Here is a 10427-nt window from a genome sequence, read left to right on the forward strand (position 1 = left end):
AAAAAAAAAAAAAAAAAATGAAATAATACAATTTTAAATTTCTCTCTATTAAAATAAAAGTTTCTATTAAGAAACATGTCTTTTTCATCATAATTATGATGGTTAATATATACATATTCAAATACTTATAGAACGAAAACCGGAACCGAACCAATATATTTTTTTTGTTTTGAACCGGAACGAAAAAAATTCATACATAAGGAATATTAAAACTATGTGCAAGTCAAAACGATGTCATACAAAACTATTTATGATATCAAATATTCTATATTAATAAAGCTTTTAATATAACAAAGAACTTATTAGGACATCATTTTCAAAGAAATATTGACTTTAATCCGAAAGGCATAATAATTTCTATAGTGCTATGATCGGCTTTGTCTGGAAAGATCTAACTTAGTTCCGATACTGATAGTTTCATTTCAATCGTATTTCTTTTGTGGCGAGGTATGAATTAAGTTTTTTAATACTAACTTAAATTTTAAATATTACCTGAAGGTTCAGGTCAATATCAGGCCTAAAGTTCAGTCCGTCAAATCTGGATGCTCAAAGAATTTTATTTAAAAAAGCTGGATAAGAACAGAAGAGATGTATCAGAGTTTTTTGAGGACCAGTTCCTCACATTTCTTTCAATTGCTTGTAATTTATAGGGTTTTCTTAATCTGTATAATTATATTTTATTATATCTGAAAAAAAATTTCATGGGTTCGATATAATGAAATCCCATTTAGCCATTCTAATGCACATTTCTACTCTGGCAATAGTTACAGACTTCAATTTTGATTAAACCAGTGTACAATCATCGAACAAATGAAGGAAATATTTAATTTTCATTTCGCAGGAAAAAAAAAAATAAAGTTTGTTTCAAACTTCTTAACATTTCGGTTGATGAGAACTAATTAAATTTGTACTTGGTAGAAAATTTAATTAAATATGTTTTGTTTCTGGATTTGCTTCCTACGCTACTTGTTATTTAAATGCCAAAATGTATTTTAATTCGACCTTTAGTTATCTGAAGTTGTTTTAAAGTTTACATTACATTCAACTCTTTTGAGTTTGATATTTGTTAACAAATCCAATTGTTAAAATGTTTTAATAATTTTTATTTGGTTGTCTGCCCACTGTATATCGAAATTCAATTCTACTTTTTGGATTTATTTGTTTTATATTCTTCCAGACTTTTTGGTACTTCAGGAAGCTGCGAAAGTATTTAATATCGAATACATTTCCTGCTTGGCTGCAGTCTGAGCATTCAATATTGAAACTTTTGGGGCAGACTATGTGGTCTCGATTTTTTACTTTAATTATGTTAACATATAATTACTCTTATACAAATATACAAGTATTCCATTCTGTTCTTATTTATGTCAACATATCATTTTACTATTTGCAAAAGTTTTACTAATGAGTTCAATTAAAAGTTTATATCCTTATTTTATAATTCCTTAATGCTGCTGAATGCTCTAAATTTGAACTCCGAACTGTGGTAATGACTATGACGAATGCCTTTTTATTGAATATTTGAGGTAAGCATCGTGCAGTCAGGCTTTTTCGTATGAATGAAACTGCAGTTATATTTTGTACACTTTTTTTGATCCTTTAATTAAGCACGCTCAGAACATTAATAATCAATAGTGTGAGTATTGATCAGGTTTATTTCTGATATGAAAACAATACCAAGCAAATCAATTTCACACAATTGCCAAGTTACACTTCCAATAGCTGGGTTCAAAGAAGTAAGAACAATCTATTTTAGACGTCCAACTGTATTACATTATTTTTACATACTTTGAAATACATTGATTTAGGCATGCATCTGTTTATAAATACAGAAATGTTAACTCAAGATTGTGACATATTATTAAGAACTGTTACGCAAGTTAATGTGTATCTGGTAATACCCTCTATGTAATCCTTCATATTTCAGTTTGTAGTTTGATTTTCTCGACATCTATGTCTTTCCGTTTAAATAAAAGATTTCTAGTTTCAACATCGTTTTATTTTTTCATTCGAAAGTAGTTTGTTTTTTGTAATGTGAATATGAAAACTAATGTATCGCAAAGCACTACGTACAATGGTAGCATATAAACACTGCACTTCTTGCTTGGCCAAGATTCGATACCAGCCCTATATTAACGAACAGATACGCGATACATTGATATAAAATTCTTCACAGTTCCTTACTTTTCAATGAAGCTCCTTCCAATGAGAGCAGTTTCAAAAAATCGAAAACTGGAACTAATAAAGATAGTTTTTTAATTTAATTTAAGTATTTGTTATTAATTATTGGTTTTTTAAAGACAACTTTCTATGTTTTTATAAAAAAAAAACCAATTGAATTCAATAAATGAGGACATTGCACTTGTCATTGTAATAATGTTATAATTATGAACTTCATTTATGGGTCTCATATAATATGTTAACAAAACAGTCAGTAATATTCTCATTGCTACATTGTTTTAAAATCTTTGTATACATACCTATAATAATATAACTGTAGCATCTAAAGTTCCAATAAATTGTGAACTTAGTATTCAAACTGTTAACTTTTATTTATTACCCGTTTAGTTCATATTTCAACTTGAATTTAAAACTTATAATATAAAACAAAATCAAATAAAAATAAATAATTTATGGATTGTTGACTCTTTGATTAAGTATTATAATTCTCATCATCTTTGGTAAAGTTCTTCTCTAAAAATATTTGGTGAAACTTCTTCAGCGATTTTATTTTAATGTATCCTTATAAGTACAATAAATATTGATTTGGGACTATGTTATGTTTAGTAAAATTAGCTAAATTGAATTTGCTGCGATAAACTTCTGTTTATGGTTTGTTATAAAAAGGGAGGCGGAAGAACATTTTACAACTTACACTTGTATAAAATTAAACATACACAAATTTAAGTTGCAATGTAAGATGTGTTATTTCTTTGGCTAAGAAAGTTTAAATTGTAATTGTATGTAGCATTATAATTCTCGTCATCGTTGGTATGTTTCCACTATAAATAGCACAAATAAGCATATATCGCTAAATTTGTTTAATATATGAGTAATACACTTCAGTTTCCCAATTTGTCCTTTTGTTCCATAAAAATCTTACAATTATATGTAGGCCTAATGTATGTGAGTAAATGTATATATAGATTCGGTGTGCTGACCACATACTGTTAATTGAATTTGTTGGTGTAGATAATTGTATATGCTGCGATAAACTTCTATGTATAGTGAGATAAAAAGTGGGGGAGAAAAGATTTAAGATACACAAATTTAAGTTGGTATGCAAAATGTATTATTTCTTTAGCTAAGAAAATCCGAATTGTATGTAGCATTATAATTCTCATCATCTTTGGTATGTTTCCTACTTAAATAGAACAAGAATGAATTTACAATTAAATTTGTTTAATATTTGAATAATACAATTATGTTTTCCAAGTTTGCCTTCTGTTGCGCAATTATCTTACAATTATATGTGGGCCTAATTTGTGTGAGATTTTTGTTTTAATTTCATTAAGATATTTGTTGAAGGTGCAGTTAAAGTCATTAAGTTAAAATGCTTTAGTAGTTGTCTACTAGTCGAAGTAAATATATGTGCATTTTGTGTGCTGATAACATATTTTCTGAAGTGATTCTTTTGCTTGCAGAAAAGTAAGGACATCATCATAATTTAATTAAAATTATATATGAAATACTATTTTTATGTCAATTTTAGTTACTTTAACAAATAAACATATAATGTTTAACTTTATTACTGCATTTCAAACAATCTAAAAGGCAAAGAAATGCTCCAAAGTTCTGAATCTGACTGGCGTGAACGTTTTATATTTAAATTTATATGATATTCCCCCATTTTTTATTTTTATTTATTTTAATAGTTGTAGTTTGTAACTGTTTTGAAATGTTTAACAAGAATAATAGAACTAGAAGATAACAAAATTGTTGAAAACTTTTGTGAAATGACACGTTTTCAAACGGACTGAGTACGAGAGTATAGCTGTCCTGAAACATGTCCAGCTCATAAATATTTTTCTAAATGCCGTCTGCCTCACTTTGAAAGCCCAACAAGTCAAGAGAAATATTGTTCCGACTCGTACAACATATCAAAGCCACTTGACAACTAATCAAAATAGTTTGACACTAAAATGCTGTGACGTATAAAATGTTGTAAATGCTTGAAATGAAAAAATTAAATAGACTAAAATAAAATAAAGCCATACAAATTTTATATAAAAAATCCAAGCACTGACTTAAGTCATACAAAGAATCTTACACAGCCGAGGAAATGTGTTGTTACTCTTACTGGTGTTGGCAACAAAATTTTCAAATCATAGCTCGTGTAGTATCAACATAGATACTTATTTGGTCATATACTAGTAGCAGTTGTTATTCGTATATGCTGGCACTTTGTTCACATATATTTGCTAACTAATGCACTTAGTTCATAGTCAGAAATTTATGTAAACATACACGGGTATCTATAGGAAACTTATACTTTCATATAAGTAGTATACGGGTATATAAGTATGGTATGTGTGTAATAATATTAATCAGTTTATGTGTTAGTATGTCGAGATATTTTATTTTACTCTGTCAGTACTTATATCTCATTACATTAAGCTGAGCACTCATCACAGCTAAAAGCGTTCTCCACCGAAATGGGTTTCCTTCCCCAAGGATTATGTGCATGTGCTACAAAGTGCAATAGAAAATCCACATTACATTTCCACATTGTATATGCGGTAACGCATAAATATGGAATGAAATATGTGCTGTTGTATGTGCTGCTATTACGACAACGGCATTAATACAACAACTCGTATGGGTTTATCTGCAAATATATTAACAAACATGAATTTAGAATAAAGTTGGATAAACCGAAATGCGAGAATACATATGAGTGCAGAGCTGAAAAATGTTTTGAAATTATATTAAAATATCAGTAAATTGATGCAATAATAATGCAACGAATATAAGAGCTACTCGAACGACGACTTAATCCTTGAGGAATTTTGGAAATTAAAGTATAATAAAGTAGATTGCAGCAGGGGTGAAATAAAATAATAATTTTCAATAATTTCATAATTGTGTCAAGTAAACTTAATAAATTAATTTTGAGATTAAATAATTAATGTAATCATTTAATTCATTAAAATATAAAGTATATACTTATCTGCTTGAAGAAGAATAGGGAAGGAAAATGTAGTTGGAGTTCAGTATTAAGTTTACATTTAATACATATTATAGTCATATAATTTTTTGATATAATGATTTCTTTGTGAGGTATTAGATCAGCTTAGTCTTCAATAGAAACCAAATATATAAGTTTTATATAATTATAAATTTTTATTTAAATTTGGGAAGACACGAGTTCCATTCCTGGTACTTGCAGTCTCAAAAAACTATTTACGAAAAATTAAATACAAAAATTATTTGCAAGACCAATGATGATGGGTTTTTGCCAATACTCGAAACAGTTATATGGTTAGGCGAAAATTCAATTAATTAATTAAATTCAAATAACATAAAAATGAGTTCACTAGTTCTTGTAGTTCACTAGTATCTCTTTGTATTTATCAATTTGTTTAATATATCTAGCATTTCTGAAGCTCATCTTCGGGAACTTATATCAAAAACTTTATTATATACATAAACACAAGTAAATTATCATTAATAGAACTTTATTACTATAATACTATTATATCTACTATTACTAGAGTTTAAGAGATACTTTGTTGGTTGGTTTGTTGCTGTGGCAAGTCTCGATACATAGCTTTCCACTTCTCTCAATTAGCATATTTTTGTTGTTCTTCTATCTTCTGAATAAAAACAAAATAAAAATAAAATAAATAATGAATATAATAAAAAAAGACAGACTAAACCAATTCTGTGGAATCTAGATAATTAAATTAGTCGTTCGTCCTTACCGATGAACACTCCGGCTATCTAAAAAGTATTTTCCTAAAAACCTATTTCTTCTGGAGGCTAGAGTCAGCCACTTACTGAGAAAATATTTAATAATTTAATTTTCCTACGAATTATCACAATTTCTGCACCGGGTACTGTGCAGAGATACTGTGTTTGTCTGCGTGGGTTCCAATACACGTTAACTGGGAAATTACAGACGACTTTAGTATTGACTTTGGTACTGATAAGTTACAGAAAGTAGAAGTAAGTTACTGATCTTTAGTTGTACATAAATTTATACTACTAGCGATACATCTAGGGAAGCAACAAGGTGACCTATCTGTTAGCTGTCTGTACTTTTGTTCTATTCAATGTTCCTGTGTTCAGGCACCCAGTTAAGAGTGATGCTAATTAGCCGGTTTAGCTTGTTTCATTATTAAGATATTAAGAAATTTTTTTTTTTAAACGTACATTTGTTGCGTCTTCTCTTAGAATGAGACTAACAATAAGTTCTAAAATTTTATCACTAATTACATAATATTACAAATTTTAATTTTCCTTATTACATACACAGTATAAAATAAAATAAAATAAATAAACCTTATATCACGAACCTCACTTAGATCAATGGATTAAATTTCATTGGAGTGAATGTTAGGTGGTTTATTAAGAAAGCAGTTTAACTTTATCAGATTAGTTAAAAGAAAGGTGCGCTTTTTGTTTCAAGCTATTGAATATTATTTAATGGCTGGACGGTCAGCTCTTTTTAGGCGGGAAGTAGAGGATTGATGTGCGAGATTTCTTGCTAAGGGATTAACATGTTCTGACAGCCTTTTATTGTATTTTTTTCTTATATAGTCAAATTCATCTTTAACTAGGGGAATTTGTAGATCTCGGTGAATACATTCATTTCTTATATACCATGGGGCACTAGTGATTGTTCTCAGCATTTTTGACCAGCTATTTGGATAATATCAATATTTGTAGCACTGGCATTACCAAATAGCTGGATACCATAAGTCCATATTGATGTTATGATGCTGTAAAAGAAGAGTACTTTATACTGTAGGCATAGGTGGGAACTGTTACTAATGGGCCAGTGCAACTTAGAGGCTTGGAGCTCCATCTGAATTTTTTTGGCTTCAATATGTTTGCGCCGAGTTAGTCGTCTGTCTAGGTGAATACCTAAGTGCGTTTTATAATCTGCTTGTGGTATGGGAATGTTATTTAATAATATTAAGAAATAATTAAAAAACTGTGGTGTTTGTTGTTGTACGGTGTACCAAAATTTTTTACTTTCAAGAGTGTTGCGGCACGTCTTAATTTTAATTTTTTTTTCTACATTTTTTTTTCTTTTAAGGTAATAAAAATTGACATAACTAATCTGATCCGAAAAAAAAATGTTTCTACATACAACTGAGTGCTATCCTAAGGAATTTAAGTACCTAAGATACTTAAGCGCTGGTGTACTCAAAATATATTTTTTGTTCTTGGAGATTATATGTTGAAGATTGTATCTTTTCCTTTTGAAAAATTAATAATTTGTATTCAACTAATTATAAATTATAAGTATTAATATATACTCAAAATATATTTTTTGTTTTTTTGGGTATTATATGTTGAAGATTGTATCTTTTCCTTTTGAAAAATTAATAATTTGTATTCAACTAATTATAAATTATGAATTTAAACAATTATTTAGTACATTTCAGTCTGATTTAAACTAAATTTAATTTATTTGTGTAGCCAAATAATTTTTACTTCAAGTCTCATAAAATATATTGATATGAGGAATAAAGTAATTTGCAAAAATAAAGACTTTTCCGACTTTAATTAAAAGCTTAAAAATATCTCAAGGAAGCCTCCATTCATATTTTACTTATATTTGTTCTGCACTTTAGATTGTTTTTTGTTTGTTTTATTTTCTGTTTATTTATATTTTCTCAACACACATTTTTCAATCAGAATTACAGGCGCCAAAATTTGTATTTATCACTTAACGACGCCTACTTACTTCCATTCGTCCTTTTTTTCTTGCTCTTCTCGCTGGTACTTTTCTTAGTTCCCTGGCATTTTCGCTTTTAATGCTTTACAATTTCATGTCCTTACAGCATTTTTCACATGGGAAAATACATTTTATTACATTGCGTGACACGACCTTGACAGCGACAATTCTGATTTATGTTTCCTTTAATACAAATGTATTCACGCTTTTAGCCTTAAGACTTCTTATGTGCACACGTATATCTATGGCATTCTATATATGTATATAGTACGTAGTTTATAGCTAACGAATATGTATGTATATATATCTGTATAGCTTATATATGTATGTATGTATGTATGAAATATATTATTAATACTAAGAATAATTTAACATTGGTATTTCCACAAATTTTCTTATTTCACTTTTATTTTTTTTCTCTTTACAGGTAAGTCAACAGCAAAATAAATAAATTTAAGTAAAATTGGTTACAAAGTTCAATAACTGAAAATGGAGTGGCAAGTGCTATAAGCAAGCAAGCAAGCAAGTATAAACACCTACATATAAACGTATATACACATCCTTCATTATGTGAGAAAACCTAATTAAGCCACCAAATAATGAAAACCGCGCCTGTGTGTATGCAATGAAATTTTTCCATTAAAAGTTTAAATGCGTTTTGGTACTCGAATTTAATTATAAAAAGCGCAAGGTTAATTTATATCAATAATTTAAAAAAAAGTATCTTGAATTAGTGAATTGTAAGTTTGAAGCAATTGCAGTGAAAACATTTTTAATTTTTTTTTTATTTAGAAATCATACATTCACAAGTATCTATCTATCTCTGCTCTTATCTATCTATACTCAAATGACATTTTAATAGTCTGTCTATGAAAGCGCATTTAACATTTGCGTTTGAGTTACTCAAATGCTTCAGTTCCATTGAAAATGGTTTTATTTCTTCTTTTATTTTTTTATTTGGTCTTTTATCTTCTATTTTTTCCTTTTATAATCATGCCAAATTCGAATGTTTTTGTGTCACGTTTTGTATGCGGGTTAAGCCTAAAATTTCTTGACATTATCTCTCGCAACGTCGTATAATTGGCTTTGTTGTTTGGGCCCATTCACTTCTTCATTAAGCCATTCGAAATGCGATTAACTCAATTATTATGGCATGGCAAATAAATGTTAAATGAATACTCAAATGATAAGCCCACCAATGGAAATTGTATGGGCGGAAATATAAATATTAAAAGTATTACGTTGGTGTTATTTAATTCAATTCGATCTTAATTATTTTGGTGTAAATGAAATTAAATACAAAGTCGTTATTTTTAATTTCATAAATTATACATAAGTGTTATTTTTAACATTTGAAGTTACAAATATATTGCAATACTTAGAAGGAACCATTATCAATTCTAAAAATATACTTGCTAAGTGCATTACGTACAAAAACTATAACTTATATTTATAAAAACTTATGTGTAAGAAACAATGTCACAATGTTTTTTTTTCTGGAAGCACTATACTATCTGTTACTCACTGTGTTTAAACATAGTTTTCTGTGGTCTGTGATGGATTAAACCATCGAATTGTAAAAATTAATGCTGCAATATAATTCACCATGGACCGAACTTACCTAACATACCCTGATGTCAGTCTTTTCTGCTACCGGAGTTAAAGCAAGAAAGTTAGAAGTAAGCGTTTCAAGCCAATAACGTCCATAAAATAAAATTTGATAAAGAAGTTAAAGGCTATGTCTTAATAAGCCAATGAAAAATTTAAGAAGGAGTGAGTAAGAACCTATTGTAGTTATATTGCACTCACTGGGTTCTACTTTGAAGGCAACAAAGTAAATTTTGTTTTATTTATGATTTATATAGAACATAGCAAAATATTTTTAAACATCCAAAAGTCATTTGTCTAAAGATAACGCTAAACTTAGCAATCTTGCTATTGTTATTTCTTTCTATTAACAAGTACATAAGCTTCCAGGAAGTAAGCTTCCTGACTTTAATAGATCAGAATGTGTTTTGTTTTTCTAATTAAATCTAGAACAAAGCATAAAATTTCTTTGAAGAGCCAACTTATTTAACTAAAGGTACTGCTAAAATAAGCATAATTATAAACTACTATTGAAAATTATGATTAACTATATATTATGATTTTTTTCTAATCTAAAAAGTACATTAAGTTAGTGAAATACTACAATTATAGTAGATATCTTGTGTTAGGCTTTGACTTCCTAACAGCATCCTTAAGATGAAGGTATTCAGCCATATGAATGAAATCCTAAAGATTTCTAATTATCAAGTTATTTGTGTCAGACAAAGATATGAGCTCCGGTGCCAGCATCTTCTTCATTTCTCATAGCAAATACGGGAAATTATAAATAATTTAAGTAGATGCCGCACACAGTGTTACAAAGTGACACCAATTTGTCTCTTAAAATTGTTAAGATTTAAGGACAGGTAAATTATTTCCTTCAGGTTACGTATCATCAACTCTATCGTACTGAAAGTGGACAAAATTATTG

Source organism: Teleopsis dalmanni, chromosome 2, assembly GCF_002237135.1.
Source record: "Teleopsis dalmanni isolate 2A chromosome 2, ASM223713v2, whole genome shotgun sequence".
Lineage (NCBI taxonomy): Eukaryota > Metazoa > Arthropoda > Insecta > Diptera > Diopsidae > Teleopsis > Teleopsis dalmanni.